The sequence below is a fragment of the Lonchura striata genome, chromosome W (assembly GCF_050655825.1).
Source record: "Lonchura striata isolate lonStrDom1 chromosome W, ASM5065582v1, whole genome shotgun sequence".
NCBI lineage: Eukaryota > Metazoa > Chordata > Aves > Passeriformes > Estrildidae > Lonchura > Lonchura striata.
The window spans coordinates 38,801,141-38,828,985 of record NC_140743.1 but is presented as its reverse complement, the minus strand read 5'-3'; positions in this window follow the sequence as shown (position 1 = coordinate 38,828,985).

The window sequence follows — 27,845 nt, the reverse complement described above, 5'->3', positions numbered from 1 at the left end:
TAAGGTCGAACGTCCTGCCGAGCCTTACACTCGAACTCCGGCCAAGTCCCTTTGCCTGACTCCTACTAGGCTTAGGAAGCTTGGTCACCCTGCCGAGGTAAGGTCAAAAATCCTGCCGAGCCTTACACTAGAACTCCGGCCAAGTCCGCTCGCCTAACTCTCCTACTAGGCTTAGGAAGCTTGGTCTCCCTGCCGAGGTAAGGTCGAACATCCTGCCGAGGCTTACACTCGAACTCCGGCCAAGTCCCCTCGCCTAACTCTCCTACTAGGCTTAGGAAGCTTGGTCTCCCTGCTGAGGTAAGGTCGAAAGTCCTGCCGAGCCTTACACTCGAACTCCGGACAAGTCCGCTCGCCTGACTCCTACTAGGCTTAGGAAGCTAGGTCTCCCTGCTGAGGTAAGGTCGAACATCCTGCCGAGCCTTACACTCGAACTCCGGACAAGTCCACTCGCCTGACTCCTACTAGGCTTAGGAAGCTTGGTCTCCCTGCCGAGGTAAGGTCAAAAATCCTGCCGAGCCTTACACTCAAACTCCGGCCAAGTCCACTCGCCTAACTCTCCGACTAGGCTTAGGAAGCTTGGTCTCCCTGCCGAGGTAAGGTCGAACATCCTGCCGAGCCTTACACTCTAACTCCGGCCAAGTCCCCTCACCTAACTCTCCTACTAGGCTTAGGAAGCTTGGTCTCCCTGCCGAGGTAAGGTCGAACGTCCTGCTGAGCCTTAAACTCGAACTCCGGCCAAGTCCCCTCGCCTAACTCTCCTACTAGGCTTAGGAAGCTTGGTCTCCCTGCCGAGGTAAGGTTGAACGTCCTGCCGAGCCTTACACTCGAACTCCAGCCAAGTCCCTTTGCCTGACTCCTACTAGGCTTAGGAAGCTTGGTCACCCTGCCGAGGTAAGGTCAAAAATCCTGCCGAGCCTTACACTAGAACTCCGGCCAAGTCCCCTCACATAACTCTCCTACTAGGCTTAGGAAGCTTGGTCTCCCTGCCGAGGTAAGGTCGAACGTCCTGCCGAGCCTTAAACTCGAACTCCGGCCATGTCCCCGCGCCTGACTCCTACTAGTCCTAGGAGGCTTGGTCTCCCTGCTGAGGTAATGTCGAAAGTCCTGCCGAGCCTTACACTCGAACTCCGCACAAGTCCACTCGCCTGACTCCTACTAGGCTTAGGAAGCTTGGTCTCCCTGCCGAGGTAAGGTCGAACGTCCTGCCGAGCCTTACACTCAAATTCCGGGCAGGTCCCCTGGCCTAACTCTCCTACTAGGCTTAGGAAGCTTGGTCTCCCTGCCGAGGTAAGGTCGAACGTCCAGCCGAGCCTTACACAGGAACTCCGGACAGGTCCCATCGCCGAAATCTCCTTCTAGGCTTAGGAAGCTTGGTTTCCCTGCCGAGGTAAGGTCGAACGTCCTGCCGAGCCTTACACTCGAACTCCAGCCGAGTCCCTTTGCCTGACTCCTACTAGGCTTAGGAAGCTTGGTCTCCCTGCCGAGGTAAGGTCGAACGTCCAGCCGAGCCTTACACAGGAACTCTGGACAGGTCCCAGCGCCGAAATCTACTTCTAGGCTTAAGAAGCTTGGTTTCCCTGCCGAGGTAAGGTCGAACGTCCTGCCGAGCCTTACACTTGAACTCCAGCCAAGTCCCTTTGCCTGACTCCTACTAGGCTTAGGAAGCTTGGCCTCCCTGCCGAGGTAAGGTCGAACGTCCTGCCGAGCCTTACACTCGAACTCCGGACAAGTCCACTCGCCTGACTCCTACTAGGCTTAGGAAGCTTGGTCTCCCTGCCGAGGTAAGGTCAAAAATCCTGCCGAACCTTACACTCGAACTCCGGACAAGTCCGCTCGCCTGACTCCTACTAGGCTTAGGAAGCTAGGTCTCCCTGCTGAGGTAAGGTCGAAAGTCCTGCCGAGCCTTACACTCGAACTCCGGACAAGTCCACTCGCCTAACTCTCCGAATAGGCTTAGGAAGCTTGGTCAACCTGCCGAGGTAAGGTCCAACATCCTGCCGAGCCTTACACTCTAACTCCGGCCAAGTCCCCTCACCTAACTCTCCTACTAGGCTTAGGAAGCTTGGTCTCCCTGCTGAAGTAAAGTCGAACGTCCTGCCGAGCCTTACACTCAAACTTCGGATATGTCCCCTGGCCTAATTCTCCTACTAGGCTTAGGAAGCTTGGTCTCCTTGCCGAGGTAAGGTTGAACGTCCTGCCGAGCCTTACATTCGAACTCCGGACAAGTCCCCTCGCCTGACTCCTACTAGGCTTAGGAAGCTTGGTCTCCCTGCCGAGGTAAGGTCGAACGTCCTGCAGAGCCTTACACTCCAACTCCGGCCAAGTCCCCTTGCCAAACTCTCCTTCTAGGCTTAGGAAGCTTGGTCTCCCTGCCGAGGTAAGGTCGAACATCCTGCCGAGCCTTACTCTCTAACTCCGGCCAAGTCCCCTCACCTAACTCTCCTACTAGGCTTAGGAAGCTTGGTCTCCCTGCCGAGGTAAGGTCGAACGTCCTGCTGAGCCTTAAACTCGAACTCCGGCCTAGTCCCCTCTCCTAACTCTCCTACTAGGCTTAGGAAGCTTGGTCTCCCTGCCGAGGTAAGGTTGAACGTCCTGCCGAGCCTTACACTCGAACCCCGGCCAAGTCCCTTCGCCTGACTCCTACTCGGCTTAGGAAACTTGGTCTCCCTGCCGAGGTAAGGTCGAACGTCCTGCCGAGCCTCACTTTCGAAGTCCGGCCAAGTCCCCTCGCCTAACTCTCCTACTAGGCTTAGGAAGCTTGGTCTCCCTGCCGAGGTAAGGTCGAACATCCTGCCGAGCCTTACACTCGAACTCCGGCCAATTCCCCTCGCCTAACTCTCCTGTTAGGCTTAGGAAGCTTGGTCTCCCTGCCGAGGTAAGGTCGAACGTCCTGCCGAGCCTTAAACTCGAACTCCGGCCATGTCCCCGCGCCTGACTCCTACTAGGCTTAGGAAGCTTGGTCTCCCTGCTGAAGTAAAGTCGAACGTCCTGCCGAGCCTTACACTCAAACTTCGGATATGTCCCCTGGCCTAATTCTCCTACTAGGCTTAGGAAGCTTGGTCTCCTTGCCGAGGTAAGGTTGAACGTCCTGCCGAGCCTTAAACTCGAACTCCGGACAAGTCCCCTCGCCTGACTCCTACTAGGCTTAGGAAGCTTGGTCTCCCTGCCGAGGTAAGGTCGAACGTCCTGCAGAGCCTTACACTCTAACTCCGGCCAAGTCCCCTTGCCAAACTCTCCTTCTAGGCTTAGGAAGCTTGGTCTCCCTGCCGAGGTAAGGTCGAACGTCCTGCCGAGTCTCACACAGGAACTCCGGACAGGTCCCCTCGCCTAACTCTCCTACTAGGCTTAGGAAGCTTGGTCTCGCTGCCTAGCTAAGGTCGAACGTCCTGCCGAGCCTTACACTCGAACTCCGGCCAAGTCCCTTTGCCTGACTCCTACTAGGCTTAGGAAGCTTGGTCACCCTGCCGAGGTAAGGTCAAAAATCCTGCCGAGCCTTACACTCAAACTCCGGCCAAGTCCACTCGCCTAACTCTCCGACTAGGCTTAGGAAGCTTGGTCTCCCTGCCGAGGTAAGGTCGAACATCCTGCCGAGCCTTACACTCTAACTCCGGCCAAGTCCCCTCACCTAACTCTCCTACTAGGCTTAGGAAGCTTGGTCTCCCTGCCGAGGTAAGGTCGAACGTCCTGCTGAGCCTTAAACTCGAACTCCGGCCAAGTCCCCTCGCCTAACTCTCCTACTAGGCTTAGGAAGCTTGGTCTCCCTGCCGAGGTAAGGTTGAACGTCCTCCCGAGCCTTACACTCGAACTCCAGCCAAGTCCCTTTGCCTGACTCCTACTAGGCTTAGGAAGCTTGGTCACCCTGCCGAGGTAAGGTCAAAAATCCTGCCGAGCCTTACACTAGAACTCCGGCCAAGTCCCCTCGCCTAACTCTCCTACTAGGCTTAGGAAGCTTGGTCTCCCTGCCGAGGTAAGGTCGAATATCCTGCCGAGGCTTACACTCGAACTCCGGCCAAGTCCCCTCGCCTAACTCTCCTACTAGGCTTAGGAAGCTAGGTCTCCCTGCTGAGGTAAGGTCGAAAGTCCTGCCGAGCCTTACACTCGAACTCCGGACAAGTCCACTCGCCTGACTCCTACTAGGCTTAGGAAGCTTGGTCTCCCTGCCGAGGTAAGGTCAAAAATCCTGCCGAGCCTTACACTCAAACTCCGGACAAGTCCACTCGCCTAACTCTCCGACTAGGCTTAGGAAGCTTGGTCAACCTGCCGAGGTAAGGTCCAACATCCTGCCGAGCCTTACACTCTAACTCCGGCCAAGTCCCCTCACCTAACTCTCCTACTAGGCTTAGGAAGCTTGGTCTCCCTGCCGAGGTAAGGTCGAACGTCCTGCTGAGCCTTAAACTCGAACTCCGGCCTAGTCCCCTCTCCTAACTCTCCTCCTAGGCTTAGGAAGCCTGGTCTCCCTGCCGAGGTAAGGTTGAACGTCCTGCCGAGCCTTACACTCGAACTCCAGCCAAGTCCCTTTGCCTGACTCCTACTAGGCTTAGGAAGCTTGGTCTCCCTGCCGAGGTAAGGTTGAACGTCCTGCCGAGCCTCACTTTCGAAGTCCGGCCAAGTCCCCTCGCCTAACTCTCCTACTAGGCTTAGGAAGCTTGGTCTCCCTGCCGAGGTAAGGTCGAACATCCTGCCGAGCCTTACACTCGAACTCCGGCCAATTCCCCTCGCCTAACTCTCCTATTAGGCTTAGGAAGCTTGGTCTCCCTGCCGAGGTAAGGTCGAACGTCCTGCCGAGCCTTAAACTCGAACTCCGGCCATGTCCCCGCGCCTGACTCCTACTAGGCTTAGGAAGCTTGGTCTCCCTGCTGAAGTAAAGTCGAACGTCCTGCCGAGCCTTACACTCCAACTTCGGATATGTCCCCTGGCCTAATTCTCCTACTAGGCTTAGGAAGCTTGGTCTCCTTGCCGAGGTAAGGTTGAACGTCCTGCCGAGCCTTACATTCGAACTCCGGACAAGTCCCCTCGCCTGACTCCTACTAGGCTTAGGAAGCTTGGTCTCCCTGCCGAGGTAAGGTCGAACGTCCTGCAGAGCCTTACACTCCAACTCCGGCCAAGTCCCCTTGCCAAACTCTCCTTCTAGGCTTAGGAAGCTTGGTCTCCCTGCCGAGGTAAGGTCGAACATCCTGCCGAGCCTTACTCTCTAACTCCGGCCAAGTCCCCTCACCTAACTCTCCTACTAGGCTTAGGAAGCTTGGTCTCCCTGCCGAGGTAAGGTCGAACGTCCTGCTGAGCCTTAAACTCGAACTCCGGCCTAGTCCCCTCTCCTAACTCTCCTACTAGGCTTAGGAAGCTTGGTCTCCCTGCCGAGGTAAGGTTGAACGTCCTGCCGAGCCTTACACTCGAACCCCGGCCAAGTCCCTTCGCCTGACTCCTACTCGGCTTAGGAAACTTGGTCTCCCTGCCGAGGTAAGGTCGAACGTCCTGCCGAGCCTCACTTTCGAAGTCCGGCCAAGTCCCCTCGCCTAACTCTCCTACTAGGCTTAGGAAGCTTGGTCTCCCTGCCGAGGTAAGGTCGAACATCCTGCCGAGCCTTACACTCGAACTCCGGCCAATTCCCCTCGCCTAACTCTCCTATTAGGCTTAGGAAGCTTGGTCTCCCTGCCGAGGTAAGGTCGAACGTCCTGCCGAGCCTTAAACTCGAACTCCGGCCATGTCCCCGCGCCTGACTCCTACTAGGCTTAGGAAGCTTGGTCTCCCTGCTGAAGTAAAGTCGAACGTCCTGCCGAGCCTTACAATCAAACTTCGGATATGTCCCCTGGCCTAATTCTCCTACTAGGCTTAGGAAGCTTGGTCTCCTTGCCGAGGTAAGGTTGAACGTCCTGCCGAGCCTTACATTCGAACTCCGGACAAGTCCCCTCGCCTGAATCCTACTAGGCTTAGGAAGCTTGGTCTCCCTGCCGAGGTAAGGTCGAACGTCCTGCAGAGCCTTACACTCCAACTCCGGCCAAGTCCCCTTGCCAAACTCTCCTTCTAGGCTTAGGAAGCTTGGTCTCCCTGCCGAGGTAAGGTCGAACGTCCTGCCGAGTCTCACACAGGAACTCCGGACAGGTCCCCTCGCCTAACTCTCCTACTAGGCTTAGGAAGCTTGGTCTCCCTGCCTAGCTAAGGTCGAACGTCCTGCCGAGCCTTACACTCGAACTCCGGCCAAGTCCCTTTGCCTGACTCCTACTAGGCTTAGGAAGCTTGGTCACCCTGCCGAGGTAAGGTCAAAAATCCTGCCGAGCCTTACACTAGAACTCCGGCCAAGTCCGCTCGCCTAACTCTCCTACTAGGCTTAGGAAGCTTGGTCTCCCTGCCGAGGTAAGGTCGAACATCCTGCCGAGGCTTACACTCGAACTCCGGCCAAGTCCCCTCGCCTAACTCTCCTACTAGGCTTAGGAAGCTTGGTCTCCCTGCTGAGGTAAGGTCGAAAGTCCTGCCGAGCCTTACACTCGAACTCCGGACAAGTCCGCTCGCCTGACTCCTACTAGGCTTAGGAAGCTAGGTCTCCCTGCTGAGGTAAGGTCGAACATCCTGCCGAGCCTTACACTCGAACTCCGGACAAGTCCACTCGCCTGACTCCTACTAGGCTTAGGAAGCTTGGTCTCCCTGCCGAGGTAAGGACGAATATGTGCCGAGCCTTACACTCGAACTCCAGCCAAGTCCCTTTGCCTGACTCCTACTAGGCTTAGGAAGCTTGGTCACCCTGCCGAGGTAAGGTCAAAAATCCTGCCGAGCCTTACACTAGAACTCCGGCCAAGTCCCCTCACATAACTCTCCTACTAGGCTTAGGAAGCTTGGTCTCCCTGCCGAGGTAAGGTCGAACGTCCTGCCGAGCCTTAAACTCGAACTCCGGCCATGTCCCCGCGCCTGACTCCTACTAGTCCTAGGAGGCTTGGTCTCCCTGCTGAGGTAAGGTCGAAAGTCCTGCCGAGCCTTACACTCGAACTCCGCACAAGTCCACTCGCCTGACTCCTACTAGGCTTAGGAAGCTTGGTCTCCCTGCCGAGGTAAGGTCGAACGTCCTGCCGAGCCTTACACTCAAATTCCGGGCAGGTCCCCTGGCCTAACTCTCCTACTAGGCTTAGGAAGCTTGGTCTCCCTGCCGAGGTAAGGTCGAACGTCCAGCCGAGCCTTACACAGGAACTCCGGACAGGTCCCATCGCCGAAATCTCCTTCTAGGCTTAGGAAGCTTGGTTTCCCTGCCGAGGTAAGGTCGAACGTCCTGCCGAGCCTTACACTCGAACTCCAGCCAAGTCCCTTTGCCTGACTCCTACTAGGCTTAGGAAGCTTGGTCTCCCTGCCGAGGTAAGGTCGAACGTCCAGCCGAGCCTTACACAGGAACTCTGGACAGGTCCCAGCGCCGAAATCTACTTCTAGGCTTAAGAAGCTTGGTTTCCCTGCCGAGGTAAGGTCGAACGTCCTGCCGAGCCTTACACTTGAACTCCAGCCAAGTCCCTTTGCCTGACTCCTACTAGGCTTAGGAAGCTTGGCCTCCCTGCCGAGGTAAGGTCGAACGTCCTGCCGAGCCTTACACTCGAACTCCGGACAAGTCCACTCGCCTGACTCCTACTAGGCTTAGGAAGCTTGGTCTCCCTGCCGAGGTAAGGTCAAAAATCCTGCCGAACCTTACACTAGAACTCCGGCCAAGTCCGCTCGCCTGACTCCTACTAGGCTTAGGAAGCTAGGTCTCCCTGCTGAGGTAAGGTCGAAAGTCCTGCCGAGCCTTACACTCGAACTCCGGACAAGTCCACTCGCCTAACTCTCCGAATAGGCTTAGGAAGCTTGGTCAACCTGCCGAGGTAAGGTCCAACATCCTGCCGAGCCTTACACTCTAACTCCGGCCAAGTCCCCTCACCTAACTCTCCTACTAGGCTTAGGAAGCTTGGTCTCCCTGCTGAAGTAAAGTCGAACGTCCTGCCGAGCCTTACACTCAAACTTCGGATATGTCCCCTGGCCTAATTCTCCTACTAGGCTTAGGAAGCTTGGTCTCCTTGCCGAGGTAAGGTTGAACGTCCTGCCGAGCCTTACATTCGAACTCCGGACAAGTCCCCTCGCCTGACTCCTACTAGGCTTAGGAAGCTTGGTCTCCCTGCCGAGGTAAGGTCGAACGTCCTGCAGAGCCTTACACTCCAACTCCGGCCAAGTCCCCTTGCCAAACTCTCCTTCTAGGCTTAGGAAGCTTGGTCTCCCTGCCGAGGTAAGGTCGAACATCCTGCCGAGCCTTACTCTCTAACTCCGGCCAAGTCCCCTCACCTAACTCTCCTACTAGGCTTAGGAAGCTTGGTCTCCCTGCCGAGGTAAGGTCGAACGTCCTGCTGAGCCTTAAACTCGAACTCCGGCCTAGTCCCCTCTCCTAACTCTCCTACTAGGCTTAGGAAGCTTGGTCTCCCTGCCGAGGTAAGGTTGAACGTCCTGCCGAGCCTTACACTCGAACCCCGGCCAAGTCCCTTCGCCTGACTCCTACTCGGCTTAGGAAACTTGGTCTCCCTGCCGAGGTAAGGTCGAACGTCCTGCCGAGCCTCACTTTCGAAGTCCGGCCAAGTCCCCTCGCCTAACTCTCCTACTAGGCTTAGGAAGCTTGGTCTCCCTGCCGAGGTAAGGTCGAACATCCTGCCGAGCCTTACACTCGAACTCCGGCCAATTCCCCTCGCCTAACTCTCCTATTAGGCTTAGGAAGCTTGGTCTCCCTGCCGAGGTAAGGTCGAACGTCCTGCCGAGCCTTAAACTCGAACTCCGGCCATGTCCCCGCGCCTGACTCCTACTAGGCTTAGGAAGCTTGGTCTCCCTGCTGAAGTAAAGTCGAACGTCCTGCCGAGCCTTACAATCAAACTTCGGATATGTCCCCTGGCCTAATTCTCCTACTAGGCTTAGGAAGCTTGGTCTCCTTGCCGAGGTAAGGTTGAACGTCCTGCCGAGCCTTACATTCGAACTCCGGACAAGTCCCCTCGCCTGAATCCTACTAGGCTTAGGAAGCTTGGTCTCCCTGCCGAGGTAAGGTCGAACGTCCTGCAGAGCCTTACACTCCAACTCCGGCCAAGTCCCCTTGCCAAACTCTCCTTCTAGGCTTAGGAAGCTTGGTCACCCTGCCGAGGTAAGGTTAAAAATCCTGCCGAGCCTTACACTAGAACTCCGGCCAAGTCCGCTCGCCTAACTCTCCTACTAGGCTTAGGAAGCTTGGTCTCCCTGCCGAGGTAAGGTCGAACATCCTGCCGAGGCTTACACTCGAACTCCGGCCAAGTCCCCTCGCCTAACTCTCCTACTAGGCTTAGGAAGCTTGGTCTCCCTGCTGAGGTAAGGTCGAAAGTCCTGCCGAGCCTTACACTCGAACTCCGGACAAGTCCGCTCGCCTGACTCCTACTAGGCTTAGGAAGCTAGGTCTCCCTGCTGAGGTAAGGTCGAAAGTCCTGCCGAGCCTTACACTCGAACTCCGGACAAGTCCACTCGCCTGACTCCTACTAGGCTTAGGAAGCTTGGTCTCCCTGCCGAGGTAAGGTCAAAAATCCTGCCGAGCCTTACACTCAAACTCCGGCCAAGTCCACTCGCCTAACTCTCCGACTAGGCTTAGGAAGCTTGGTCTCCCTGCCGAGGTAAGGTCGAACATCCTGCCGAGCCTTACACTCTAACTCCGGCCAAGTCCCCTCACCTAACTCTCCTACTAGGCTTAGGAAGCTTGGTCTCCCTGCCGAGGTAAGGTCGAAAGTCCTGCTGAGCCTTAAACTCGAACTCCGGCCAAGTCCCCTCGCCTAACTCTCCTACTAGGTTTAGGAAGCTTGGTCTCCCTGCCGAGGTAAGGTTGAACGTCCTGCCGAGCCTTACACTCGAACTCCCGCCAAGTCCCTTTGCCTGACTCCTACTAGGCTTAGGAAGCTTGGTCACCCTGCCGAGGTAAGGTCAAAAATCCTGCCGAGCCTTACACTAGAACTCCGGCCAAGTCCCCTCACATAACTCTCCTACTAGGCTTAGGAAGCTTGGTCTCCCTGCCGAGGTAAGGTCGAACGTCCTGCCGAGCCTTACACTCAAATTCCGGGCAGGTCCCCTGGCCTAACTCTCCTACTAGGCTTAGGAAGCTTGGTCTCCCTGCCGAGGTAAGGTCGAACGTCCAGCCGAGCCTTACACAGGAACTCCGGACAGGTCCCATCGCCGAAATCTCCTTCTAGGCTTAGGAAGCTTGGTTTCCCTGCCGAGGTAAGGTCGAACGTCCTGCCGAGCCTTACACTCGAACTCCAGCCAAGTCCCTTTGCCTGACTCCTACTAGGCTTAGGAAGCTTGGTCTCCCTGCCGAGGTAAGGTCGAACGTCCAGCCGAGCCTTACACAGGAACTCTGGACAGGTCCCAGCGCCGAAATCTACTTCTAGGCTTAAGAAGCTTGGTTTCCCTGCCGAGGTAAGGTCGAACGTCCTGCCGAGCCTTACACTTGAACTCCAGCCAAGTCCCTTTGCCTGACTCCTACTAGGCTTAGGAAGCTTGGCCTCCCTGCCGAGGTAAGGTCGAACGTCCTGCCGAGCCTTACACTCGAACTCCGGACAAGTCCACTCGCCTGACTCCTACTAGGCTTAGGAAGCTTGGTCTCCCTGCCGAGGTAAGGTCAAAAATCCTGCCGAACCTTACACTCGAACTCCGGACAAGTCCGCTCGCCTGACTCCTACTAGGCTTAGGAAGCTAGGTCTCCCTGCTGAGGTAAGGTCGAAAGTCCTGCCGAGCCTTACACTCGAACTCCGGACAAGTCCACTCGCCTGACTCCTACTAGGCTTAGGAAGCTTGGTCTCCCTGCCGAGGTAAGGTCAAAAATCCTGCCGAGCCTTACACTCAAACTCCGGCCAAGTCCACTCGCCTAACTCTCCGACTAGGCTTAGGAAGCTTGGTCTACCTGCCGAGGTAAGGTCGAACATCCTGCCGAGCCTTACACTCTAACTCCGGCCAAGTCCCCTCACCTAACTCTCCTACTAGGCTTAGGAAGCTTGGTCTCCCTGCCGAGGTAAGGTCGAACGTCCTGCTGAGCCTTAAACTCGAACTCCGGCCTAGTCCCCTATCCTAACTCTCCTACTAGGCTTAGGAAGCTTGGTCTCCCTGCCGAGGTAAGGTTGAACGTCCTGCCGAGCCTTACACTCGAACTCCAGCCAAGTCCCTTTGCCTGACTCCTACTAGGCTTAGGAAGCTTGGTCTCCCTGCCGAGGTAAGGTTGAACGTCCTGCCGAGCCTCACTTTCGAAGTCCGGCCAAGTCCCCTCGCCTAACTCTCCTACTAGGCTTAGGAAGCTTGGTCTCCCTGCCGAGGTAAGGTCGAACATCCTGCCGAGCCTTACACTCGAACTCCGGCCAATTCCCCTCGCCTAACTCTCCTATTAGGCTTAGGAAGCTTGGTCTCCCTGCCGAGGTAAGGTCGAACGTCCTGCCGAGCCTTAAACTCGAACTCCGGCCATGTCCCCGCGCCTGACTCCTACTAGGCTTAGGAAGCTTGGTCTCCCTGCTGAAGTAAAGTCGAACGTCCTGCCGAGCCTTACACTCAAACTTCGGATATGTCCCCTGGCCTAATTCTCCTACTAGGCTTAGGAAGCTTGGTCTCCTTGCCGAGGTAAGGTTGAACGTCCTGCCGAGCCTTACATTCGAACTCCGGACAAGTCCCCTCGCCTGACTCCTACTAGGCTTAGGAAGCTTGGTCTCCCTGCCGAGGTAAGGTCGAACGTCCTGCAGAGCCTTACACTCCAACTCCGGCCAAGTCCCCTTGCCAAACTCTCCTTCTAGGCTTAGGAAGCTTGGTCTCCCTGCCGAGGTAAGGTCGAACATCCTGCCGAGCCTTAAACTTGAACTCCGGCCATGTCCCCGCGCCTGACTCCTACTAGGCTTAGGAAGCTTGGTCTCCCTGCTGAAGTAAAGTCGAACGTCCTGCCGAGCCTTACACTCAAACTTCGGATATGTCCCCTGGCCTAATTCTCCTACTAGGCTTAGGAAGCTTGGTCTCCTTGCCGAGGTAAGGTTGAACGTCCTGCCGAGCCTTACATTCGAACTCCGGACAAGTCCCCTCGCCTGACTCCTACTAGGCTTAGGAAGCTTGGTCTCCCTGCCGAGGTAAGGTCGAACGTCCTGCAGAGCCTTACACTCCAACTCCGGCCAAGTCCCCTTGCCAAACTCTCCTTCTAGGCTTAGGAAGCTTGGTCTCCCTGCCGAGGTAAGGTCGAACATCCTGCCGAGCCTTACTCTCTAACTCCGGCCAAGTCCCCTCACCTAACTCTCCTACTAGGCTTAGGAAGCTTGGTCTCCCTGCCGAGGTAAGGTCGAACGTCCTGCTGAGCCTTAAACTCGAACTCCGGCCTAGTCCCCTCTCCTAACTCTCCTACTAGGCTTAGGAAGCTTGGTCTCCCTGCCGAGGTAAGGTTGAACGTCCTGCCGAGCCTTACACTCGAACCCCGGCCAAGTCCCTTCGCCTGACTCCTACTCGGCTTAGGAAACTTGGTCTCCCTGCCGAGGTAAGGTCGAACGTCCTGCCGAGCCTCACTTTCGAAGTCCGGCCAAGTCCCCTCGCCTAACTCTCCTACTAGGCTTAGGAAGCTTGGTCTCCCTGCCGAGGTAAGGTCGAACATCCTGCCGAGCCTTACACTCGAACTCCGGCCAATTCCCCTCGCCTAACTCTCCTATTAGGCTTAGGAAGCTTGGTCTACCTGCCGAGGTAAGGTCGAACGTCCTGCCGAGCCTTAAACTCGAACTCCGGCCATGTCCCCGCGCCTGACTCCTACTAGGCTTAGGAAGCTTGGTCTCCCTGCTGAAGTAAAGTCGAACGTCCTGCCGAGCCTTACAATCAAACTTCGGATATGTCCCCTGGCCTAATTCTCCTACTAGGCTTAGGAAGCTTGGTCTCCTTGCCGAGGTAAGGTTGAACGTCCTGCCGAGCCTTACATTCGAACTCCGGCCAAGTCCCTTTGCCTGACTCCTACTAGGCTTAGGAAGCTTGGTCACCCTGCCGAGGTAAGGTCAAAAATCCTGCCGAGCCTTACACTAGAACTCCGGCCAAGTCCCCTCGCCTAACTCTCCTACTAGGCTTAGGAAGCTTGGTCTCCCTGCCGAGGTAAGGTAGAACATCCTGCCGAGGCTTACACTAGAACTCCGGCCAAGTCCCCTCGCCTAACTCTCCTACTAGGCTTAGGAAGCTTGGTCTCCCTGCTGAGGTAAGGTCGAAAGTCCTGCCGAGCCTTACACTCGAACTCCGGACAAGTCTGCTCGCCTGACTCCTACTAGGCTTAGGAAGCTAGGTCTCCCTGCTGAGGTAAGTTCGAAAGTCCTGCCGAGCCTTACACTCGAACTCCGGACAAGTCCACTCGCCTGACTCCTACTAGGCTTAGGAAGCTTGGTCTCCCTGCCGAGGTAAGGTCGAACATCCTGCCGAGCCTTACACTCGAACTCCGGCCAATTCCCCTCGCCTAACTCTCCTATTAGGCTTAGGAAGCTTGGTCTCCCTGCCGAGGTAAGGTCGAACGTCCTGCCGAGCCTTAAACTCGAACTCCGGCCATGTCCCCGCGCCTGACTCCTACTAGGCTTAGGAAGCTTGGTCTCCCTGCTGAAGTAAAGTCGAACGTCCTGCCGAGCCTTACACTCCAACTTCGGATATGTCCCCTGGCCTAATTCTCCTACTAGGCTTAGGAAGCTTGGTCTCCTTGCCGAGGTAAGGTTGAACGTCCTGCCGAGCCTTACATTCGAACTCCGGACAAGTCCCCTCGCCTGACTCCTACTAGGCTTAGGAAGCTTGGTCTCCCTGCCGAGGTAAGGTCGAACGTCCTGCAGAGCCTTACACTCCAACTCCGGCCAAGTCCCCTTGCCAAACTCTCCTTCTAGGCTTAGGAAGCTTGGTCTCCCTGCCGAGGTAAGGTCGAACATCCTGCCGAGCCTTACTCTCTAACTCCGGCCAAGTCCCCTCACCTAACTCTCCTACTAGGCTTAGGAAGCTTGGTCTCCCTGCCGAGGTAAGGTCGAACGTCCTGCTGAGCCTTAAACTCGAACTCCGGCCTAGTCCCCTCTCCTAACTCTCCTACTAGGCTTAGGAAGCTTGGTCTCCCTGCCGAGGTAAGGTTGAACGTCCTGCCGAGCCTTACACTCGAACCCCGGCCAAGTCCCTTCTCCTGACTCCTACTCGGCTTAGGAAACTTGGTCTCCCTGCCGAGGTAAGGTCGAACGTCCTGCCGAGCCTCACTTTCGAAGTCCGGCCAAGTCCCCTCGCCTAACTCTCCTACTAGGCTTAGGAAGCTTGGTCTCCCTGCCGAGGTAAGGTCGAACATCCTGCCGAGCCTTACACTCGAACTCCGGCCAATTCCCCTCGCCTAACTCTCCTATTAGGCTTAGGAAGCTTGGTCTCCCTGCCGAGGTAAGGTCGAACGTCCTGCCGAGCCTTAAACTCGAACTCCGGCCATGTCCCCGCGCCTGACTCCTACTAGGCTTAGGAAGCTTGGTCTCCCTGCTGAAGTAAAGTCGAACGTCCTGCCGAGCCTTACAATCAAACTTCGGATATGTCCCCTGGCCTAATTCTCCTACTAGGCTTAGGAAGCTTGGTCTCCTTGCCGAGGTAAGGTTGAACGTCCTGCCGAGCCTTACATTCGAACTCCGGACAAGTCCCCTCGCCTGAATCCTACTAGGCTTAGGAAGCTTGGTCTCCCTGCCGAGGTAAGGTCGAACGTCCTGCAGAGCCTTACACTCCAACTCCGGCCAAGTCCCCTTGCCAAACTCTCCTTCTAGGCTTAGGAAGCTTGGTCTCCCTGCCGAGGTAAGGTCGAACGTCCTGCCGAGTCTCACACAGGAACTCCGGACAGGTCCCCTCGCCTAACTCTCCTACTAGGCTTAGGAAGCTTGGTCTCCCTGCCTAGCTAAGGTCGAACGTCCTGCCGAGCCTTACACTCGAACTCCGGCCAAGTCCCTTTGCCTGACTCCTACTAGGCTTAGGAAGCTTGGTCACCCTGCCGAGGTAAGGTCAAAAATCCTGCCGAGCCTTACACTAGAACTCCGGCCAAGTCCGCTCGCCTAACTCTCCTACTAGGCTTAGGAAGCTTGGTCTCCCTGCCGAGGTAAGGTCGAACATCCTGCCGAGGCTTACACTCGAACTCCGGCCAAGTCCCCTCGCCTAACTCTCCTACTAGGCTTAGGAAGCTTGGTCTCCCTGCTGAGGTAAGGTCGAAAGTCCTGCCGAGCCTTACACTCGAACTCCGGACAAGTCCGCTCGCCTGACTCCTACTAGGCTTAGGAAGCTAGGTCTCCCTGCTGAGGTAAGGTCGAACATCCTGCCGAGCCTTACACTCGAACTCCGGACAAGTCCACTCGCCTGACTCCTACTAGGCTTAGGAAGCTTGGTCTCCCTGCCGAGGTAAGGTCAAAAATCCTGCCGAGCCTTACACTCAAACTCCGGCCAAGTCCACTCGCCTAACTCTCCGACTAGGCTTAGGAAGCTTGGTCTCCCTGCCGAGGTAAGGTCGAACATCCTGCCGAGCCTTACACTCGAACTCCGGCCAAGTCCCCTCACCTAACTCTCCTACTAGGCTTAGGAAGCTTGGTCTCCCTGCCGAGGTAAGGTCGAACGTCCTGCTGAGCCTTAAACTCGAACTCCGGCCAAGTCCCCTCGCCTAACTCTCCTACTAGGCTTAGGAAGCTTGGTCTCCCTGCCGAGGTAAGGTTGAACGTCCTGCCGAGCCTTACACTCGAACTCCAGCCAAGTCCCTTTGCCTGACTCCTACTAGGCTTAGGAAGCTTGGTCACCCTGCCGAGGTAAGGTCAAAAATCCTGCCGAGCCTTACACTAGAACTCCGGCCAAGTCCCCTCACATAACTCTCCTACTAGGCTTAGGAAGCTTGGTCTCCCTGCCGAGGTAAGGTCGAACGTCCTGCCGAGCCTTAAACTCGAACTCCGGCCATGTCCCCGCGCCTGACTCCTACTAGTCCTAGGAGGCTTGGTCTCCCTGCTGAGGTAAGGTCGAAAGTCCTGCCGAGCCTTACACTCGAACTCCGCACAAGTCCACTCGCCTGACTCCTACTAGGCTTAGGAAGCTTGGTCTCCCTGCCGAGGTAAGGTCGAACGTCCTGCCGAGCCTTACACTCAAATTCCGGGCAGGTCCCCTGGCCTAACTCTCCTACTAGGCTTAGGAAGCTTGGTCTCCCTGCCGAGGTAAGGTCGAACGTCCAGCCGAGCCTTACACAGGAACTCCGGACAGGTCCCATCGCCGAAATCTCCTTCTAGGCTTAGGAAGCTTGGTTTCCCTGCCGAGGTAAGGTCGAACGTCCTGCCGAGCCTTACACTCGAACTCCAGCCAAGTCCCTTTGCCTGACTCCTACTAGGCTTAGGAAGCTTGGTCTCCCTGCCGAGGTAAGGTCGAACGTCCAGCCGAGCCTTACACAGGAACTCTGGACAGGTCCCAGCGCCGAAATCTACTTCTAGGCTTAAGAAGCTTGGTTTCCCTGCCGAGGTAAGGTCGAACGTCCTGCCGAGCCTTACACTTGAACTCCAGCCAAGTCCCTTTGCCTGACTCCTACTAGGCTTAGGAAGCTTGGCCTCCCTGCCGAGGTAAGGTCGAACGTCCTGCCGAGCCTTACACTCGAACTCCGGACAAGTCCACTCGCCTGACTCCTACTAGGCTTAGGAAGCTTGGTCTCCCTGCCGAGGTAAGGTCAAAAATCCTGCCGAGCCTTACACTCAAACTCCGGCCAAGTCCACTCGCCTAACTCTCCGACTAGGCTTAGGAAGCTTGGTCTACCTGCCGAGGTAAGGTCGAACATCCTGCCGAGCCTTACACTCTAACTCCGGCCAAGTCCCCTCACCTAACTCTCCTACTAGGCTTAGGAAGCTTGGTCTCCCTGCCGAGGTAAGGTCGAACGTCCTGCTGAGCCTTAAACTCGAACTCCGGCCTAGTCCCCTATCCTAACTCTCCTACTAGGCTTAGGAAGCTTGGTCTCCCTGCCGAGGTAAGGTTGAACGTCCTGCCGAGCCTTACACTCGAACTCCAGCCAAGTCCCTTTGCCTGACTCCTACTAGGCTTAGGAAGCTTGGTCTCCCTGCCGAGGTAAGGTTGAACGTCCTGCCGAGCCTCACTTTCGAAGTCCGGCCAAGTCCCCTCGCCTAACTCTCCTACTAGGCTTAGGAAGCTTGGTCTCCCTGCCGAGGTAAGGTCGAACATCCTGCCGAGCCTTACACTCGAACTCCGGCCAATTCCCCTCGCCTAACTCTCCTATTAGGCTTAGGAAGCTTGGTCTCCCTGCCGAGGTAAGGTCGAACGTCCTGCCGAGCCTTAAACTCGAACTCCGGCCATGTCCCCGCGCCTGACTCCTACTAGGCTTAGGAAGCTTGGTCTCCCTGCTGAAGTAAAGTCGAACGTCCTGCCGAGCCTTACACTCAAACTTCGGATATGTCCCCTGGCCTAATTCTCCTACTAGGCTTAGGAAGCTTGGTCTCCTTGCCGAGGTAAGGTTGAACGTCCTGCCGAGCCTTACATTCGAACTCCGGACAAGTCCCCTCGCCTGACTCCTACTAGGCTTAGGAAGCTTGGTCTCCCTGCCGAGGTAAGGTCGAACGTCCTGCAGAGCCTTACACTCCAACTCCGGCCAAGTCCCCTTGCCAAACTCTCCTTCTAGGCTTAGGAAGCTTGGTCTCCCTGCCGAGGTAAGGTCGAACATCCTGCCGAGCCTTAAACTTGAACTCCGGCCATGTCCCCGCGCCTGACTCCTACTAGGCTTAGGAAGCTTGGTCTCCCTGCTGAAGTAAAGTCGAACGTCCTGCCGAGCCTTACACTCAAACTTCGGATATGTCCCCTGGCCTAATTCTCCTACTAGGCTTAGGAAGCTTGGTCTCCTTGCCGAGGTAAGGTTGAACGTCCTGCCGAGCCTTACATTCGAACTCCGGACAAGTCCCCTCGCCTGACTCCTACTAGGCTTAGGAAGCTTGGTCTCCCTGCCGAGGTAAGGTCGAACGTCCTGCAGAGCCTTACACTCCAACTCCGGCCAAGTCCCCTTGCCAAACTCTCCTTCTAGGCTTAGGAAGCTTGGTCTCCCTGCCGAGGTAAGGTCGAACATCCTGCCGAGCCTTACTCTCTAACTCCGGCCAAGTCCCCTCACCTAACTCTCCTACTAGGCTTAGGAAGCTTGGTCTCCCTGCCGAGGTAAGGTCGAACGTCCTGCTGAGCCTTAAACTCGAACTCCGGCCTAGTCCCCTCTCCTAACTCTCCTACTAGGCTTAGGAAGCTTGGTCTCCCTGCCGAGGTAAGGTTGAACGTCCTGCCGAGCCTTACACTCGAACCCCGGCCAAGTCCCTTCGCCTGACTCCTACTCGGCTTAGGAAACTTGGTCTCCCTGCCGAGGTAAGGTCGAACGTCCTGCCGAGCCTCACTTTCGAAGTCCGGCCAAGTCCCCTCGCCTAACTCTCCTACTAGGCTTAGGAAGCTTGGTCTCCCTGCCGAGGTAAGGTCGAACATCCTGCCGAGCCTTACACTCGAACTCCGGCCAATTCCCCTCGCCTAACTCTCCTATTAGGCTTAGGAAGCTTGGTCTACCTGCCGAGGTAAGGTCGAACGTCCTGCCGAGCCTTAAACTCGAACTCCGGCCATGTCCCCGCGCCTGACTCCTACTAGGCTTAGGAAGCTTGGTCTCCCTGCTGAAGTAAAGTCGAACGTCCTGCCGAGCCTTACAATCAAACTTCGGATATGTCCCCTGGCCTAATTCTCCTACTAGGCTTAGGAAGCTTGGTCTCCTTGCCGAGGTAAGGTTGAACGTCCTGCCGAGCCTTACATTCGAACTCCGGCCAAGTCCCTTTGCCTGACTCCTACTAGGCTTAGGAAGCTTGGTCACCCTGCCGAGGTAAGGTCAAAAATCCTGCCGAGCCTTACACTAGAACTCCGGCCAAGTCCCCTCGCCTAACTCTCCTACTAGGCTTAGGAAGCTTGGTCTCCCTGCCGAGGTAAGGTAGAACATCCTGCCGAGGCTTACACTAGAACTCCGGCCAAGTCCCCTCGCCTAACTCTCCTACTAGGCTTAGGAAGCTTGGTCTCCCTGCTGAGGTAAGGTCGAAAGTCCTGCCGAGCCTTACACTCGAACTCCGGACAAGTCTGCTCGCCTGACTCCTACTAGGCTTAGGAAGCTAGGTCTCCCTGCTGAGGTAAGTTCGAAAGTCCTGCCGAGCCTTACACTCGAACTCCGGACAAGTCCACTCGCCTGACTCCTACTAGGCTTAGGAAGCTTGGTCTCCCTGCCGAGGTAAGGTCAAAAATCCTGCCGAGCCTTACACTCAAACTCCGGCCAAGTCCACTCGCCTAACTCTCCGACTAGGCTTAGGAAGCTTGGTCTCCCTGCCGAGGTAAGGTCGAACATCCTGCCGAGCCTTACACTCTAACTCCGGCCAAGTCCCCTCACCTAACTCTCCTACTAGGCTTAGGAAGCTTGGTCTCCCTGCCGAGGTAAGGTCGAACGTCCTGCTGAGCCTTAAACTCGAACTCCGGCCAAGTCCCCTCGCCTAACTCTCCTACTAGGCTTAGGAAGCTTGGTCTCCCTGCCGAGGTAAGGTTGAACGTCCTGCCGAGCCTTACACTCGAACTCCAGCCAAGTCCCTTTGCCTGACTCCTACTAGGCTTAGGAAGCTTGGTCACCCTGCCGAGGTAAGGTCAAAAATCCTGCCGAGCCTTACACTAGAACTCCGGCCAAGTCCCCTCACATAACTCTCCTACTAGGCTTAGGAAGCTTGGTCTCCCTGCCGAGGTAAGGTCGAACGTCCTGCCGAGCCTTAAACTCGAACTCCGGCCATGTCCCCGCGCCTGACTCCTACTAGTCCTAGGAGGCTTGGTCTCCCTGCTGAGGTAAGGTCGAAAGTCCTGCCGAGCCTTACACTCGAACTCCGCACAAGTCCACTCGCCTGACTCCTACTAGGCTTAGGAAGCTTGGTCTCCCTGCCGAGGTAAGGTTGAACGTCCTGCCGAGCCTTACACTCGAACCCCGGCCAAGTCCCTTCGCCTGACTCCTACTCGGCTTAGGAAACTTGGTCTCCCTGCCGAGGTAAGGTCGAACGTCCAGCCGAGCCTTACACAGGAACTCCGGACAGGTCCCATCGCCGAAATCTCCTTCTAGGCTTAGGAAGCTTGGTTTCCCTGCCGAGGTAAGGTCGAACGTCCTGCCGAGCCTTACACTCGAACTCCAGCCAAGTCCCTTTGCCTGACTCCTACTAGGCTTAGGAAGCTTGGTCTCCCTGCCGAGGTAAGGTCGAACGTCCAGCCGAGCCTTACACTTGAACTCCAGCCAAGTCACTTTGCCTGACTCCTACTAGGCTTAGGAAGCTTGGCCTCCCTGCCGAGGTAAGGTCGAACGTCCTGCCGAGCCTTACACTCGAACTCCGGACAAGTCCACTCGCCTGACTCCTACTAGGCTTAGGAAGCTTGGTCTCCCTGCCGAGGTAAGGTCAAAAATCCTGCCGAACCTTACACTCGAACTCTGGACAAGTCCGCTCGCCTGACTCCTACTAGGCTTAGGAAGCTAGGTCTCCCTGCTGAGGTAAGGTCGAAAGTCCTGCCGAGCCTTACACTCGAACTCCGGACAAGTCCACTCGCCTGACTCCTACTAGGCTTAGGAAGCTTGGTCTCCCTGCCGAGGTAAGGTCAAAAATCCTGCCGAGCCTTACACTCAAACTCCAGCCAAGTCCACTCGCCTAACTCTCCGACTAGGCTTAGGAAGCTTGGTCTACCTGCCGAGGTAAGGTCGAACATCCTGCCGAGCCTTACACTCTAACTCCGGCCAAGTCCCCTCACCTAACTCTCCTACTAGGCTTAGGAAGCTTGGTCTCCCTGCCGAGGTAAGGTCGAACGTCCTGCTGAGCCTTAAACTCGAACTCCGGCCTAGTCCCCTATCCTAACTCTCCTACTAGGCTTAGGAAGCTTGGTCTCCCTGCCGAGGTAAGGTTGAACGTCCTGCCGAGCCTTACACTCGAACTCCAGCCAAGTCCCTTTGCCTGACTCCTACTAGGCTTAGGAAGCTTGGTCTCCCTGCCGAGGTAAGGTTGAACGTCCTGCCGAGCCTCACTTTCGAAGTCCGGCCAAGTCCCCTCGCCTAACTCTCCTACTAGGCTTAGGAAGCTTGGTCTCCCTGCCGAGGTAAGGTCGAACATCCTGCCGAGCCTTACACTCGAACTCCGGCCAATTCCCCTCGCCTAACTCTCCTATTAGGCTTAGGAAGCTTGGTCTCCCTGCCGAGGTAAGGTCGAACGTCCTGCCGAGCCTTAAACTCGAACTCCGGCCATGTCCCCGCGCCTGACTCCTACTAGGCTTAGGAAGCTTGGTCTCCCTGCTGAAGTAAAGTCGAACGTCCTGCCGAGCCTTACACTCAAACTTCGGATATGTCCCCTGGCCTAATTCTCCTACTAGGCTTAGGAAGCTTGGTCTCCTTGCCGAGGTAAGGTTGAACGTCCTGCCGAGCCTTACATTCGAACTCCGGACAAATCCCCTCGCCTGACTCCTACTAGGCTTAGGAAGCTTGGTCTCCCTGCCGAGGTAAGGTCGAACGTCCTGCAGAGCCTTACACTCCAACTCCGGCCAAGTCCCCTTGCCAAACTCTCCTTCTAGGCTTAGGAAGCTTGGTCTCCCTGCCGAGGTAAGGTCGAACATCCTGCCGAGCCTTACTCTCTAACTCCGGCCAAGTCCCCTCACCTAACTCTCCTACTAGGCTTAGGAAGCTTGGTCTCCCTGCCGAGGTAAGGTCGAACGTCCTGCTGAGCCTTAAACTCGAACTCCGGCCTAGTCCCCTCTCCTAACTCTCCTACTAGGCTTAGGAAGCTTGGTCTCCCTGCCGAGGTAAGGTTGAACGTCCTGCCGAGCCTTACACTCGAACCCCGGCCAAGTCCCTTCGCCTGACTCCTACTCGGCTTAGGAAACTTGGTCTCCCTGCCGAGGTAAGGTCGAACGTCCTGCCGAGCCTCACTTTCGAAGTCCGGCCAAGTCCCCTCGCCTAACTCTCCTACTAGGCTTATGAAGCTTGGTCTCCCTGCCGAGGTAAGGTCGAACATCCTGCCGAGCCTTACACTCGTACTCCGGCCAATTCCCCTCGCCTAACTCTCCTATTAGGCTTAGGAAGCTTGGTCTCCCTGCCGAGGTAAGGTCGAACGTCCTGCCGAGCCTTAAACTCGAACTCCGGCCATGTCCCCGCGCCTGACTCCTACTAGGCTTAGGAAGCTTGGTCTCCCTGCTGAAGTAAAGTCGAACGTCCTGCTGAGCCTTACAATCAAACTTCGGATATGTCCCCTGGCCTAATTCTCCTACTAGGCTTAGGAAGCTTGGTCTCCTTGCCGAGGTAAGGCTGAACGTCCTGCCAAGCCTTACATTCGAACTCCGGCCAAGTCCCTTTGCCTGACTCCTACTAGGCTTAGGAAGCTTGGTCACCCTGCCGAGGTAAGGTCAAAAATCCTGCCGAGCCTTACACTAGAACTCCGGCCAAGTCCCCTCGCCTAACTCTCCTACTAGGCTTAGGAAGCTTGGTCTCCCTGCCGAGGTAAGGTCGAACATCCTGCCGAGGCTTACACTCGAACTCCGGCCAAGTCCCCTCGCCTAACTCTCCTACTAGGCTTAGGAAGCTTGGTCTCCCTGCTGAGGTAAGGTCGAAAGTCCTGCCGAGCCTTACACTCGAACTCCGGACAAGTCCGCTCGCCTGACTCCTACTAGGCTTAGGAAGCTTGGTCTCCCTGCCGAGGTAAGGTCAAAAATCCTGCCGAGCCTTACACTCAAACTCCGGCCAAGTCCACTCGCCTAACTCTCCGACTAGGCTTAGGAAGCTTGGTCTCCCTGCCGAGGTAAGGTCGAACATCCTGCCGAGCCTTACACTCTAACTCCGGCCAAGTCCCCTCACCTAACTCTCCTACTAGGCTTAGGAAACTTGGTCTCCCTGCCGAGGTAAGGTCGAACGTCCTGCTGAGCCTTAAACTCGAACTCCGGCCAAGTCCCCTCGCCTAACTCTCCTACTAGGCTTAGGAAGCTTGGTCTCCCTGCCGAGGTAAGGTTGAACGTCCTGCCGAGCCTTACACTCGAACTCCAGCCAAGTCCCTTTGCCTGACTCCTACTAGGCTTAGGAAGCTTGGTCACCCTGCCGAGGTAAGGTCAAAAATCCTGCCGAGCCTTACACTCAAACTCCGGAAATGTCCCCTGGCCTAACTCTCCTAATAGGCTTAGGAAGCTTGGTCTCCTTGCCGAGGTAAGGTTGAACGTCCTGCCGAGCCTTACATTCAAACTCCGGACAAGTCCCCTCGCCTGACTCCTACTAGGCTTAGGAAGCTTGGTCTCCCTGCCGAGGTAAGGTCGAACGTCCTGCAGAGCCTTACACTCCAACTCCGGACAGGTCCCCTCGCCAAAATCTCATTCTAGGCTTAGGAAGTTTAGTCTCCCTGCCGAGGTAAGGTCGAACGTCCTGCCGAGCCTTACACTCGAACTCCAGCCAAGTCCCTTTGCCTGAATCCTACTAGGCTTAGGAAGCTTGGTCTCCCTGCCGAGGTAAGGTTGAACGTCCTGCCGAGCCTCACTTTCGAACTCCGGCTAAGTCCCCTCGCCTAACTCTCCTACTAGGCTTAGGAAGCTTGGTCTCCCTGCCGAGGTAAGGTCGAACGTCCTGCCGAGCCTTACACTCGAATTCCGGCCAAGTCCCTTTGCCTGACTCCTACTCGGCTTAGGAAGCTTGGTCTCCCTGCCTAGGTAAGGTCGAACGTCCTGCCGAGCGTTACACTCGAACTCCGGCCAAGTCCCCTCGCCTGACTCCTACTAGGCTTAGGAAGCTTGGTCTCCCTGCCGAGGTAAGGTCAAACGTCCTGCCGAGTCTCACACAGGAACTCCGGACAGGTCCCCTCGCCTAACTCTCCTACTAGGCTTAGGAAGCTTGGTCTCCCTGCCGAGGTAAGGTCGAACGTCCTGCCGAGCCTTACACTCGAACTCCGGCCAAGTCCCTTTTGCCTGACTCCTACTAGGCTTAGGAAGCTTGGTCACCCTGCCGAGGTAAGGTCAAAAATCCTGCTGAGCCTTAAACTCGAACTCCGGCCAAGTCCCCTCGCCTAACTCTCCTACTAGGCTTAGGAAGCTTGGTCTCCCTGCTGAGGTAAGGTCGAAAGTCCTGCCGAGCCTTACACTCGAACTCCGGACAAGTCCGCTCGCCTGACTCCTACTAGGCTTAGGAAGCTAGGTCTCCCTGCTGAGGTAAGGTCGAAAGTACTGCCGAGCCTTACACTCGAACTCCGGACAAGTCCACTCGCCTGACTCCTACTAGGCTTAGGAAGCTTGGTCTCCCTGCCGAGGTAAGGTCAAAAATCCTGCCGAGCCTTACACTCAAACTCCGGCCAAGTCCACTCGCCTAACTCTCCGACTAGGCTTAGGAAGCTTGGTCTCCCTGCCGAGGTAAGGTCGAAAATCCTGCCGAGCCTTACACTCGAACTCCGGCCAAGTCCCCTCACCTAACTCTCCTACTAGGCTTAGGAAGCTTGGTCTCCCTGCCGAGGTAAGGTCGAACGTCCTGCCGAGCCTTAAACTCGAACTCCGGCCATGTCCCCGCGCCTGACTCCTACTAGTCTTTGGAGGCTTGGTCTCCCTGCAGAGGTAAGGTCGAAAGTCCTGCCGAGCCTTACACTCGAACTCCGCACAAGTGCACTCGCCTGACTCCTACTAGGCTTAGGAAGCTTGGTCTCCCTGCCGAGGTAAGGTCGAACGTCCTGCCGAGCCTTACACTAAAATTCCGGGCAGGTCCCCTGGCCTAACTCTCCTACTAGGCTTAGGAAGCTTGGTCTCCCTGCCGAGGTAAGGTCGAACGTCCAGCCGAGCCTTACACAGGAACTCCGGACATGTCCCAGCGCCGAAATCTTCTTCTAGGCTTAAGAAGCTTGGTTTCCCTGCCGAGGTAAGGTCGAACGTCCTGCCGAGCCTTATACTTGAACTCCAGCCAAGTCCCTTTGCCTGACTTTTACTAGGCTTAGGAAGCTTGGTCTCCCTGCCGAGGTAAGGTCGAACGTCCTGCCGAGCCTCACTTTCGAACTCCGGCTAAGTCCCCTCGCCTAACTCTCCTACTAGGCTTAGGAAGCTTGGTCTCCCTGCCGAGGTAAGGTCGAACGTCCTGCCGAGCCTTACACTCAAACTCCGGCCAAGTCTATTTGCCTGACTCCTACTAGGCTTAGGAAGCTTGGTCTCCCTGCCGAGGTAAGGTTGAACGTCCTGCCTAGCCTTACACTCCAACTCCGGCCAAGTCCCTTTGCCTGACTCCAACTAGGCTTAGGAAGCTTGGTCTCCCTGCCGAGGTTAGGTCGAACGTCCTGCCGAGCCTCACTTTCGAAGTCCGGCCAAGTCCCCTCGCCTAACTCTCCTACTAGGCTTAGGAAGCTTGGTCTCCCTGCCGAGGTAAGGTCGAACATCCTGCCGAGCCTTACACTCGAACTCCGGCCAAGTCCCCTCGCCTAACTCTCCTATTAGGCTTAGGAAGCTTGGTCTCCCTGCCGAGGTAAGGTCGAACGTCCTGCCGAGCCTTAAACTCGAACTCCAGCCATGTCCCCGCGCCTGACTCCTACTAGGCTTAGGAAGCTTGGTCTCCCTGCTGAAGTAAAGTCGAACGTCCTGCCGAGCCTTACACTCAAACTCCGGAAATGTCCCCTGGCCTAACTCTCCTACTAGGCTTAGGAAGCTTGGTCTCCCTGCCGAGGTAAGGTCGAACGTCCTGCCGAGCCTTACACTCGAACTCCGGCCAAGTCCCCTCGCCTGACTCCTACTAGGCTTAGGAAGCTTGGTCTCCCTGCCGAGGTAAGGTCGAACGTCCAGCCGAGCCTTACACAGGAACTCCGGACAGGTCCCATCGCCGAAATCTCCTTCTAGGCTTAGGAAGCTTGGTCTCCCTGCCGAGGTAAGGTCGAACGTCCTGCCGAGCCTTACACTCGAACTCCAGCCAAGTCCCTTTGCCTGACTCCTACTAGGCTTAGGAAGCTTGGTCTCCCTGCTGAGGTAAGGTCGAACGTCCTGCAGAGCCTTACACTCCAACTCCGGCCAAGTCCCCTCGCCAAACTCTCCTTCTAGGCTTAGGAAGCTTGGTCTCCCTGCCGAGGTAAGGTTGAACGTCCTGCCGAGCCTTAAACTCGAACTCCGGCCATGTCCCCGCGCCTGACTCCTACTAGTCCTAGGAGGCTTGGTCTCCCTGCTGAGGTAAGGTTGAAAGTCCTGCCGAGCCTTACACTCGAACTCCGCACAAGTCTACTCGCCTGACTCCTACTAGGCTTAGGAAGCTTGGTCTCCCTGCCGAGGTAAGGTCGAACGCCCTGCCGAGCCTTACACTCAAATTCCGGGCAGGTCCCCTGGCCTAACTCTCCTACTAGGCTTAGGAAGCTTGGTCTCCCTGCCGAGGTAAGGTCGAACGTCCAGCCGAGCCTTACACAGGAACTCCGGACAGGTCCCATCGCCGAAATCTCCTTCTAGGCTTAGGAAGCTTGGTCTCCCTGCCGAGGTAAGGTCGAACGTCCTGCCGAGCCTTACACTCGAACTCCAGCCAAGTCCCTTTGCCTGACTCCTACTAGGCTTAGGAAGCTTGGTCTCCCTGCTGAGGTAAGGTCGAACGTCCTGCCGAGCCTCACTTTCGAACACCGGCTAAGTCCCCTCGCCTAACTCTCCTACTAGGCTTAGAAAGCTTGGTCTCCCTGCCGAGGTAAGGTCGAACGTCCTGCCGAGCCTTACACTAGAACTCCGGCCAAGTCCCCTCGCCTAACTCTCCTACTAGGCTTAGGAAGCTTGGTCTCCCTGCTGAGGTAAGGTCGAAAGTCCTGCCGAGCCTTACACTCGAACTCCGGACAAGTCCGCTCGCCTGACTCCTACTAGGCTTAGGAATCTAGGTCTCCCTGCTGAGGTAAGGTCGAAAGTCCTGCCGAGCCTTACACTCGAACTCCGGACAAGTCCACTCGCCTGACTCCTACTAGGCTTAGGAAGCTTGGTCTCCCTGCCGAGATAAGGTCAAAAATCCTGCCGAGCCTTACACTCAAACTCCGGCCAAGTCCACTCGCCTAACTCTCCTACTAGGCTTAGGAAGCTTGGTCTCCCTGCCGAGGTAAGGTCGAACGTCCTGCCGAGCCTTACACTCGAACTCCGGCCAAGTCCCCTCACCTAACTCTCCTACTAGGCTTAGGAAGCTTGGTCTCCCTGCCGAGGTAAGGTCGAACGTCCTGCCGAGCCTTAAACTCGAACTCCGGCCATGTCCCCGCGCCTGACTCCTACTAGTCCTAGGAGGCTTGGTCTCCCTGCTGAGGTAAGGTTGAAAGTCCTGCCGAGCCTTACACTCGAACTCCGCACAAGTCCACTCGCCTGACTCCTACTAGGCTTAGGAAGCTTGGTCTCCCTGCCGAGGTAAGGTCGAACGCCCTGCCGAGCCTTACACTCAAATTCCGGGCAGGTCCCCTGGCCTAACTCTCCTACTAGGCTTAGGAAGCTTGGTCTCCCTGCCGAGGTAAGGTCGAACGTCCAGCCGAGCCTTACACAGGAACTCCGGACAGGTCCCATCGCCGAAATCTCCTTCTAGGCTTAGGAAGCTTGGTCTCCCTGCTGAGGTAAGGTCGAACGTCCTGCCGAGCCTCACTTTCGAACTCCGGCTAAGTCCCCTCGCCTAACTCTCCTACTAGGCTTAGGAAGCTTGGTCTCCCTGCCGAGGTAAGGTCGAACGTCCTGCCGAGCCTTACACTCGAACTCCGGCCAAGTCCCTTTGCCTGACTCCTACTAGGCTTAGGAAGCTTGGTCTCCCTGCCGAGGTAAGGTGGAACGTCCTGCCGAGCCTTACACTCGAACTCCGGCCAAGTCCCCTCGCCTAACTCTCCTATTAGGCTTAGGAAGCT